Source organism: Passer montanus, unplaced genomic scaffold (genome assembly GCF_014805655.1).
Source record: "Passer montanus isolate IOZ18808 unplaced genomic scaffold, ASM1480565v1 scaffold65, whole genome shotgun sequence".
Taxonomy (NCBI): domain Eukaryota; kingdom Metazoa; phylum Chordata; class Aves; order Passeriformes; family Passeridae; genus Passer; species Passer montanus.
The window spans coordinates 1,197,399-1,209,443 of NW_024371593.1; positions in this window are offsets into that span (position 1 = coordinate 1,197,399).

A 12,045-nucleotide genomic window follows, 5' to 3' on the forward strand; every position below is an offset into this window, starting at 1 on the left:
GATGCGGGGAATTGGAGTGAATTGTAGGCAGGCTACTTTAAGCTCTTGAGGATGGTTCCCAACTGGCAGAAAACTAGCTTAGCTGCAAGAATCTGCAAAACCACATTGGGTTCACATCACCAAAGATTCTAGCCTTCTTCAGAAAAATTCATGGCATTCCAGAGTCTAATGGACAGCTGAGAGAAAACTTGCTATTCATTAAAATTCAGCAGTTTTATGCTTTCAGGTTAGAGTGGGAGGATATTCCTGGTACCCATGAGAGAGCTCCAGGAAAGCCTCCAACAAGCTCGAATTCCTGACACCTGCACCAGGCACATCATCTGGGCACTCAACCCCTGTTGTGCTCACTGTGTCTCCAGCAGAGAGCAAATAGATTCACTTCCCCAGAAACTGAAAAACCCAATTTACAGGACATTTCTTTGTGCATCGTAAAGAAGCAAAGAAATACACAATCCCCTCCTCTTGTATCAGTGGCATGACTTAAGGACCTGTCAAACAGTCTGTGCCCATGATATTGAACCATTTCCTTAAGGGGATTTTGGAGGGGAAAGGAAGGCTTTTGAGGCAGCTATTTTTAAGCTAGGACAGTGCCAATCACATTGTGTTACTTCCAGTTTCACTCAAAGGTCAAAGGATTTTGGTGTTACCTTTTTCACATCTCCTAAAGCTTGTACTGTCCCAGGTGAAGCTGTCACAACCTTCATGTCTCCTAACCCACATTTTTCCATGATGGGAAGGATTATTTGAATAAGGATTTTCTGACACTAAAGAAAATCTCTAAGGTCTGACTGCCTTAAAATAAATAAACAACAAAGCAACTAACTATACAGGGTGACTCTCCATTAATGCTATAGTTGTTTGCACAGTTAAGACATAATTAATGTACAGAGTCAGGAAGAAAGGTGCCTGTCATTGAGCTGTCATTGAAGTGAAAGCACAGACAGAGACAGCAGTGTTGAAAATTAAAGGGAATAGAGTGTGCAATGATTTTTTTCCAGGGGTGAAGGGCAAGCCACCAACATATCAATGCCACTCTCACAGGCCTTCCTGGATGTCCTTTACTACATGTTTCTGTGTCAATAGCTTCTTTCAAAGTTTGGTCACCAACAAAGAAGTGCAACTGTTTGGTCTGCCTTGGCATTCTATTGCTCATGGGTTCTGGAGGAGAGTCCTAACTGAGTTCTTTAAAGTACCTAAGCCTTGCAGAAGTTATCATAACCTGTTTTTCATTATTCCTGATTGATCAGCAGGGAAACTGAGGCAGCAGGAGGTAATGTACCACGCAGTGGTAGATGAGAAGAGAATGTCTTGCCCCAGACTTCCAGCCGTTTGGCTTTGCCTACCAGACAATGTTGGATCCTGGGTAAATAATGGAGCTGTCACACCCAAATGTTATTTTTAAACTGTGGGTATTGGGTTTGGCACAAGCTCCAGCAAAGCACAGCATGACCAAGGGAGTCCTGAGGAACAAGTGCCCCGCACAGATGGAGCTGCCTTGGGGAAACCTTGTTGTTGCGCTGCATCGATGCCATCAGCTGAATGGCAGCCCAGGCCCCAGCCTGTCAGCAGCACCAGAGCCCAGGAGAGCCCGGACGGAGGGACATGGCAGGAGGGAGCAGTTGGCTCCACCAGCCACCACCTCCTGCACCCTGGTGCCCTGGCCCAGGCCGCGCCAGTCAAATCCATAGGGGGGCAGCAAACCCTTTGCAGTCATGGGTCTACATTCCCAAAATGATCCTCTCCCACGCTCGGTCCCTGAGCAGCTGGAGAGCCCCACACACACAGCACCCTCTGGAAGGTCAGCAAGCTCGGGGGAAGGGAGATGGGCCTCCAAAGTCTCTTTGAGCTGGACATGGGCGGCCAGCTCAGCTCAGCAACCCAGCTAGGGGGCATGACTTGTGCCTGAGCCCATCAGCAGGGCTGGCAGGGCTGGAAAAGCAAACACACAGCTAATTTCAGGTTTTGATAGGAAAACCTACACTTCCACCTAAAACTGACAGAACCCTTTTGTGTGTCAATGGATGCAGACTCACTTTAGAGATTTGGGGCATGCAGGGTCCAAGGTGCTTTTATAATTGCACTGGTATGTAACAGCCACACTGGCTCAGCACAGAGGACCCTCTAGCTACGTATCCAGCTTCCATGGTGGTCAACATCAGGAATGGAGGAAAGACCATCAGGAAAAAAGCACACGTGGACTTACTCCACCCCCAGGATGCTCCCCTACCTCCAGAGATACACAACTCGAGTCAAACGTATGGTACCCCATGTCCTCATGCTCCCCTCTCACAGCTGCAGCTTTAGCACAAAGCAAACCTGAGTTTAAGAAAGGGGCCAGAACTTACATTTAGTCTGTTTGTGTAGACAGAGCTCAGATGCAGAAGTAGGTGAAATTGTACCCCAATGAGCACAAGCCCCCTGTGAATTATAACTAATTAGCCCTTTAGTGACCTTGAATCTCAGGGCACCAACTTTGCTTTGAAATCCACACTAACTGTGTGCCCTCTCTCTCTTCAGATTTCTGGCCAAGCATCTCTAAAAACTTATATTCATACTATACTCAGTCACCCAAAAAACTGAGAGACCAACTTGCTCTCTAGACAGGTCAGGGAGAACAGACTAGAAAGGCACACAGGTGACTTACCCAATATCCTACAGGCAGCCAGTGGTGAAGCGGGGATTAGCTCAAGCATTTTCCACTTCTCCCCTCCCAAACTTCAGCCCTTTCCTCCTTGATCTTGCATTCTCCACCCAGCTGTCTTTACTGAACAGTGCCTTTTAGGCAGCTGTCAGGTTTGGATGAGTATCTCCACTCCATCAAATGGGCTGTCCCCCTTTGTGCTGTTAACCCTGATTTCCCACTGGAATGAACAAAGAAAAACAAGATAGATAGCTCCATGACAGCTGAACAGGAGTTCACCTCTCCCTGTCCCTACTAGAGACAATTTTTCTCTTCCTTTTCCCCTCTCCACTAACAGCTTTACTAGAGACCCTTTTGTCTTCAGCTCCCTCCAGGAAAAAAAAATAAAAAATCCTTATTTTCCCTCTATTCTTGAAATAGAGCTGGGACTTCCAGGTCCTAATATTTACAACAACCCTAGAGAGTGGTGGACAGGTGACAAACAGGTCAGCCCTTGCTTCTACTTTCCTCCTTAGAGAGAAAAAATAAAAAACTTTAAAAATCCATTTTTATCCATTCCTTTAAGCTGCTCCATCTTGACACAGACATTTCCCCTTCCTCAGCCCCTCTCTGCTTGCCTCCACTAATAACATCCCAGACTAAACAACTCCATCCCTCTTTCAGTGGTTCACCTGCCTGCCCTGGCTACTGCCTGCCTGAGCTCAGGGAGGAGACACCAGTTCCTAAGCTCTACACAGCTCCCAGAGGGGAGGGGGGGAAAAAAAGAATCCTGGGAAGTGAAAAGAAAGGAGAAGGGAGATGATTTGGTAGCAGGTTAAGAAATGGACATGCAGTGCAGGGAGATGCAGCCCTAACAGAAGAGGGCCTTATAAAAATACCTCAACTGTGCTGGCTTTCTCCCTTTTACCTTACAAGAGCACAGCATCCTTCCCTCAGGATCCCAAACAGTGAGGTTTAAAAAGCTTTCTGTCAGGCCCAGCTGTCAAATGCCCAGGACAAAGGTAGAAAGAGAAGGGACGCTGCCTGATCCCAACACAAACCTCTGTGATCAGTGCTGCAGTGTGTCAGACTAAATGATCAGACTTGTGACCACTTCTGGCCATGAGGATGAGCACTGAGGGAGATGATGGGAATCCATGAGAAAGCTCACAAAGCATTTGCCTGAAGACACCTGACTTGCAATTCTCCAAAACTTCACAAGCTGAAAACTGCCCTGAGAAATACTAAAACAACAAACCCTGAGCTCTGAAGTTTAAATAACAGAGGTAAGGCTAGATAAAATTTTCCTTGGTGTTACTCCCTGTGGTGAAGAATGAGGCTAGCTACCTGGTGGATGGAGGAGAAAACAGCCTCCAGAACTCAACTGTGACAAAACCTGGGGCTGAATCCAAGAGGAGGGCTGTACAGAGTCCTCTGCAGGAAAGGCAGTTTTATCAAGGTCTTTTCTGTCTGCTTAGAAGCTGGTTTCGATTAAAGAAAGAATCGCCACCAGCTCCCTTGCCTTACCCCAGTAACACATAACATACCATCCCTGTTTCCTTTCCTGCCAGTTTGCTGTAATAAAAAGCAGAATTGTGCCTGAAAAGCATGTTGCTCAAAGATGGCCCCGCCAAGCAGTCCAAGAGATGCGCTCGCCAGCAGCCAGTCAGACACACGCACACCCGAATCCCTCGCTCGTCTGTAAACAAGACAGATCGCTTCCTCAGCTGCTCTACAGGAACTGCAAGCTGCTGCAGGAGAAACCTCTCTCCTCCTGGCTTTTAGTGCTGTGTGCAAGGTGATCAGGGAGGGCAGGCATAGCTGTCCTTCTAAATCTGAGATCGTGATACCTCCTGGCCCATGAAGACCAGTGTTTTAAGTTCAGATGCCAGAATTTGAATTATCTTCCCCTGGATGACCATGCAAGTCAGCATCAAGCAGAGGCCACCTCAGTGGCATTTATGTGACACCTGGCAGTGTCACCCCAGTGTTAGAACAACACCACAAATGATGCAGCAAGACCTTGCCATCACATGAAGCAGGCTTAGTTAAGTTAAGCACTTAAAATGTCATGCTTCTCAGACACCAGCTATTTAACACATTTATTATACCAAGAATTACAAAGGGGCTGAAAGGAAAGTGAGGGATGGTTTCCTCCAGGGCTCTCCTGAGTAACTACCAGCAGAAAGTCTTTGACAGAGTCAGACAGAGTAAAAGCCTTGACAACAGCCATTTCCACCATGATACAAGTTTACAGCCCTGTCTTTAACATTTGAAAACCATTCAGCAGCATCTGCCAGGGAGAAAAGAGGAACGGATTGTGCTGAATCCAGACCCAATGACACTGTAATGCATGACAGCAAATCAACGAGGCAGAGAACAGCCTCTAAACTATTTGTAGTGATATGGGACACAAACATGAAGCAAGACAACCAAGTGGCACAAGACCTCCCTGGTGAGGAACACCTGCAGAGACAGCAGCAAGCAGCAGGAAAACTTGGCAGGACAATGAGTACTCCCACCCCACGCAGGCAGAAGAAGAGAAGACTGTGGGCCGTGCACACTCCCAAGCACTGCTGCCAGCCCAGAGCAGACTGGTCTCTCCAGTCACCAGTGGGGATAGAGTCACTTCAGCAATGCAGAAGAGATGCTCTAGGAACATGTGCCAGCTGCACAGCATACAGACAGACTCACAGAACCCGCATCCTTTCACTCAGGGCAGCCAGCAGCTCCTTGTCCCTCAAAGGCCACCAGCAGAGAAGAAGCCGCCCAACACCTGGAGTGGGGACAATGGCTAGGAGGGGCCAAAGGCACACGTGCAACACATTGGCAGTGCTAGGCAACACCAAAACCAGCATAAAACAAAGAATCAAACAATTTGCTCTGATCTATAGTCCTGCCCTGGACCTCAGACCCATGGCAGGCACAGCCCAGCCATGGCCAGCTGAAGGCTAAGGGAGGAAGGTCTGGGCAGCCCAGCTGCAGAGGCTGTGGGGAGCCAGAGCAACCCTGAAAAATTGTCTCATCTTTCCTTTCCCTCCAATCATTTCTGGCTTCTCTCCCCCTCCTCATCAGGAAGGGGGAGACCACATCTCAGTGGTCAGGAACAGATCAAAGCCCTCCATCTGGCAAGCCAGCTCTCCTCCCATGGTACAAGCCCCAAGGACCACTGCAAAGGGCATTCCCCCCTCCAGCCACCTCTGCTGCAAGCAGGCAGAAACAGTGGCTCTTCCCGCTCTTTCATCTCCTTGTTTGATTTTCCTTGCTGTGATTCTCAGAGCTTGAATTCAGTGGATGGTTCACTAAAAGAGAGGGAAAACAAGCCATCCCAATGCTTGAACGGCTTTACAGCGAGACTCTCTTGTGGAAAGCATGACTGAACATATTGAGAGGTTTTTTAACCTAGTTTTGAAACACAGGTGAGGGTTACACCCCGGGTTTTATTATACTGCCTATAGCTAGGCACGTTCTAGGGAGCAATCTAGGTATTTTATAGGTGCCTGGTCAGCGTTGCCGGTTCCACCCATCCAAATGTCACAAGACATGTTCAAAACACAGAGACCAGCTTTAAATAATCACAAGCCCTTTATTATTTATTATTTAAAACCCCAAAAGACAGACCTTCCTTTCTTTGCCATCTGTTTTTCTGAGGTTTTAAGATTTATGCCATGAAACTCTGCGTGTATAAAGGCGCGGTTTGGTTGCTTTTTTTTTCTGAACTCAAACGTACAGATCTCATATAAATCCTTTGACCCCAGGAACTTAGTCTTTGGAGAAGAAAAAACATCAAACACAGGAAGATTGCCCCATAATTGACAACGCTTGTTGCTAGTTTCCTTCCCAATAAATTTTTTTGCATCTTTCTGACAGCAGGTCACAGGTTGCCCTAATCATACGGCCACAGCTATCTAGGAGGGGAAGGCATTTGGGACAAGGTTTTGAAGAGGAACACTTATGGACATACATCAGAACAATGAAGTTGACATGTTCACCCAAAGGGTATCTTTCCTTCTGCTATTTCAAGACACATCATGCATGATAAGATTATGCACACTGCATACATCCTCTTCGTATGTGGGTGTGCCTGATTTCCTCTCAACATTGCAATGGCACCAGAGATAACAGGAGACATCCAAAGGGACTCTGCTCTCACTGCTACTACTGTCCTACCAGAGAACTCCACAAATTGTCCAGCCTTACACTGCTACAATGACCATAAAATCCACTCTGCCCTGGATAGCACTACTAAACCTGGCCACAAACAGGACACCCATATGCCTTAAACAGGATTAGGCCCTGCCTAAACATTGCAGTCCGTTTTCAGAAATTTAGAGACAAGTGTTGTAACAAAACCTAGACAGCGCAAAGCAGACACGTAATGCTTTATTACTCCATAGGTCAAGGATCCTCCCAAAAAATAGAAGCCCACAAGGCACAGAGTCACTGCGATACCTAAACTTAGTTCAACCACAGAAAAGAAAAGAAGCTGTGGCTGAACTGTTTTTTTATTTCTCTTTGATCTGTGCCTGACTCTCCAGGAGTCACCAGTAACCAGGAGTAATTTATAATAAGCTTTAAGCTGCTCTGATTTATTCTGAGAGCTGAAGCCAGGTGCAAGGAAGTTCAATAGCCAGAATTTCTTGGCTTTCACTGGGGAGAGCAAAACACTAAACACTAAAAATCCCCAGTGTGGCATACTTTGGTCTTCAATACAATGGGCAAAGACAGCATATTCAGAAAGCATGTAAAAAGGAATCAGACTTTTTGCATTAGGATGCACTAATTGCTTCTTGAGAGCCCTTTTTCTAGCTGCAAATCCTGACCCCGGAACAGCACTCAAATCATGCTGAGGCATGAGCAACAGAAAAGTAAAAAACACTGACAAAATTAAGGGTGGAAAACAATAACCTTGATGACTTTCAAAAGGAAGTGAATGAGGTGGATGTTCCCCATCTATTCTCAACTTCCTGACATGACATGGAAAAAAAATGGGCAACCCGAAGTTTGATTCAGAAAGCAGAACTGCAGAAGTTATTATCAGCAGGACTGATAGGAAATTCAGCCACTGGCTGGGCTTTTTCTTACACTTAGATTGTTCACAAACAGATCCTAATTCTGCCCAAGTAAATCTACAAATTTCAAAACAATATCCCTACAGGTTAGGAAGTCCACAACTATAATGGGTCAGCATCACCTAACTCCCTTTGACTTCTTTGAATAACCCAGCCTTCACCAGCCCTCTGAACAAATCCAGCTGCTCTCTTGGAGCTACTCACATGCCTTTTTCACTTGGATTTTTACTTTTTGTTATTCAGGGCATGTGACTGCTCACCTGCGCTACATGGTTTGATTCTACAGCGCAAATGATGACCAAAGACTTTTAATATAAGAGAACAAGCAAGGCTGAATGATGAAGTCACAGTTCACTTTTTTTTTTTGGAGAAAAAAATGCTTTTGTTCTAGAGTTTGCAAAGCCTTTTAGATTCATAAACATTTTCCCCACTGCCCAAAGGTCATCTGCATACTCATAAATAACCAATAATATAACTCTTTGGAGACCAGCAAAGCCAAGTCAAATTGAGAGTTTGCCAACATGTCCACAATACTGTTTACTCCATTAGTGCACCAGACCCTGCAACGGAGCACTTGACTCTGTCCCTTCCAAATTAAATGAAAGAAATGTTTAAAAAAAAGCAGCAAAGAGAAACCAAAATCCATCTGAATGAGTCAGAGCACCATGTGATAACTGTCCCCTTGCAGACCGCTCCGCAGCATGTGCTTCCACCAGACTGTATATGAGATGTCAAACCATTCAGTCTATAAACCCACTTTATTATAAATACCAGCATCCTGTCCCGGTGGATTTGAGGTTGATTTTCTTTTTAAGTTTTAATTCAAGCCTAGCTCCATCAAAACAGCAATGCTACAATATTTCAGAAGCAAGTGGGTTTGATTTCAAGCACGCCAAAAGGCAGAGGGAGGGAGATTGTAAGGGGGAACAGCTAAATCTTTTCGCTTTCTCTCCTCAGCGCCATTGCGAAATCTTTCTCCAAAACATAAGAATGAAGTCAAGTTTCCATGTTTTAAACAAACCATGCTGTGTTGTTGTACTACACTTCTGCAACAGGGAATATAGGTCAAGAACTTTTGGACCTTTCAGATATTAAGGGTATACAAACTCCGGCAGCATTGCTATCTGTACTTTTCCTTTTCCTTTCTCGCCCCCACTTTTTTTCTCTCCACCCCTGCTCTTTTTCCCTCTATTCTGTTCCTTTTACCCCTGACTCTTGCTTTCTCTTCCCTCTTTCCTCTCCCTATCTTATCCCAACACTGGAAAGCTGCTACAAGATGCAGCTTCAAATCAAAGGCCCTGAAAAGCTCCCTTATATTTATCAACACATTTTCCACTCTCGGGTTTTCATCCGGTGGGATACAAGTATCCAAAAAATGCATATGTGTGTGCAGATGAGCAGGAATAAATGTCTGCATGCACACGTAGTGTGTGAAAACACATGAACAGCGTGTTTGCGTGCATGCCCTTATGCTTGCAGGTTATTTCTTTCCCCCTTTCTGCAGCCTTGGGGAAATTTGCAGGCTGGATGCCGCAGGCTGGCTCCGTGCATTATGAAGTGTGTCAGGATGAATAATGGGGGCAAGCGGCTCTGCCAGCGGGTCAGGGAACAGCAAGTGCGTAAAAAGGCGGGATTGTCCAAGAAGCACACGCAATATCGGCTGGGGCTCAAAACCCACGGCCAGATGGACACCAAGATCGAGCTGTGGGCTCCAAGGCCAGGAGAAGCACGTTGCCCATTTCTGCTGACGGGTGTGAATTACAGATTGCCACCCAGGAATACCAGTAACTTTTTCCCAGCAACTCAAAGTACAAAAGCACTTCAGCAGATGTTTAAAATCAAGCTGTACCTTGGACCTTGTAACAGGCTGCACTTGGTCTCATAGAGCTGGATGATCAGGGGGAGGTCTTCTACTCTTAAAAACTCCTTGATTTTAACCATTTGCTTGATAATCATTGAGATGAAGATCCAGGCACAATGCTGACACCCAGCACAGGGCTATTAGCTGAAAAGGATGACTGTGTCCTAGTGAAGAGGTGGCAGACTCTTCCAGAGACTTTCAAGGGTATTTTTCCTGGAAATCATTTTTATAGATACCTTACTCAAAGTCAGTGAAAGATGAGCATGCTTCACTCAATATTTCAAATCATTTGAACAGCATATGTTTGAGAGTTCAGCATAAACCTTCTTGGGCTCAAAGTTTCTCATGAAAGGTTAGAAAAAGCAGTAGAGAAAAATAGCAAGGAAAGGTTAGCACAAGAAATAGAGCAGAAAGAAAAATCCAGATTAAAAGATATATTCAGTCTATACAGTATTATACCCACAAAGAACGTTATATCCCAAGAGCTAGAAGTCACATAAGTGCCAAAATCCAGGTTATTCACATAGCAGTAACTGGTTCCTCTGAACATGGTTGTGATACAGCCAGTGTTTTCTACAGAAAACAAAAGAATGATGGGACACCCTCAATCATTCTTCCCTGGTGCCCATCCAAGTCTGAATTTTTCTACCTGTCTCTCACAGGCTTTGTTTTACTCCATCCTGTGCATCTGCCTCCACAACTTCGTTTCTCATCCTCTAGGACTTGGTCTTTCTTGAATTTTGAACCTCTGCTTACCATCCTGAAATTCCTTGCCCATCAACAGCCTCAGTTGCCTTCCCTTCTCACATGTGCAATTCCCATCTCACTTTCCATCTGTACAGTTCCTGTCCCAGTATCAGTCTCCTCTTCCCTTCTCACTTTCAGTAGCATTTCAAGTCCCAGGCCTCCTGCTGGTCCTCACTTCCCCCCTTGTCTTGCCATGCCACACTTGTTGTGTCCAGCTGCCCCCTTTGTTGCCTTCCCCCCCCGACATTCAGCTCCCAGCAGTCCTTCTGCATTTGAAGTTTGATTGCACACCTCCTCCCTGCCTCCTGGGCACCACCAGAACTGAAGCCACCAAGACTGCAGGAAAGACAGCTTTTTCACCAACTCCCTAGAATGATGGTGCCATGAGAGTCATTAGGAAGGTTCAGGGATGAAATGCACACTCTTGCTTTTGGGATAAGTGCCACAGTGATGCACTATTCAAGTGGACTCAAAGCATTTACCAGACTCACCACCATGAGCAGACTGAGATATGTTTTTGGTTTTCTCTTCTCCAAAACATATAACACAGCTGAAAACAATCAGCTTTTCATAGGAAAAACAGCAGGCTCTTCCTCAGTCTCAGAGGGTTGAACTCATCTGTCTAAAAATGAGGAGTCTGTTTTAATCAATTTTTCTAAACTACCTCTGTCATGAACCCCCCAGGATGCAATTCATTTCACTACTATTAGGTACCCCTTTTCACACTGGCTGATTGAACACCCTCATCTTTCTCCACAGAGGATGCAGAAAGCTTAGTTCAGACATATTATGTGGAATGAATGCCTAATAAACAGCCAGCACTAAAAAGGAGGTGAGTTCTACCTCCTAGTGATTCCTCAACGACATCTCAGACTCATTCAGAAAGAAGAAATCAGCTGCCTCAGTGAAGTAACAAAGCAAACAAACAAAAATCTTGCATTTTGTCTTTCTTCAAACACAAAAGGAAAAATAATGGAATTTTCTCCTCATCTTGTTCCTGGAAATGAGCGAACTATTTCAGATTACACCATCCCAAGAAAAATCTATCCTGAGTCACATGTGTGGCACTGTAAACGACAGTGAAAACAGCTGGAGATTGGCAAAATCATGAGTAAATGAGTACAGGGTCTTATGATAAGTGTTGAACAACTTCCCAAGAGATATTAGTCCCATTTGCACCTCAGGTAGGATACAAGAAGAAAACTCTCCCTTGCTTTGATTTATAATTCTTATTCAATGTCACCTCCATTTCCCTTCAGAGAGAAGATGGTTTGAAGATGGTTGTACCTTCCTTTAAATGTCCCTTTTGAGAGGGGGATGAGGAAGAGAAAGGGAAGGCAGAGTTGCTAAAAAACTTGGAATTCAGTTACAGGAAAAAATGTGCCTGAAAAGCAATTTTCCAAAGCCAAGAGCTCCACAGTATTCAACAGTTCTTCCAGAGCTATAGGATATACAGATACATATCACTCACAGTAACATTCTGCAGGCTCCAGACTCCACCAAATTATCAGTCAGTCTTTCCAACAATTAATGAGGGGGTTGTCAAATATTTAAAACAGAGCACAGTGACTCCTTCCAACACAGCCTGCAGAGGTGCACAGCACATCTACATATTTCAGCATAGGGGAAAGAGTGAATTTTGTTTCTTATATGAAACTAAAAGATAGTAGGACCAAGGAAACAACATTCCTCCTTACTCCCTTCTGAGCTAGGTCACTACAGTAAGTAACAAAATGTAACACTGC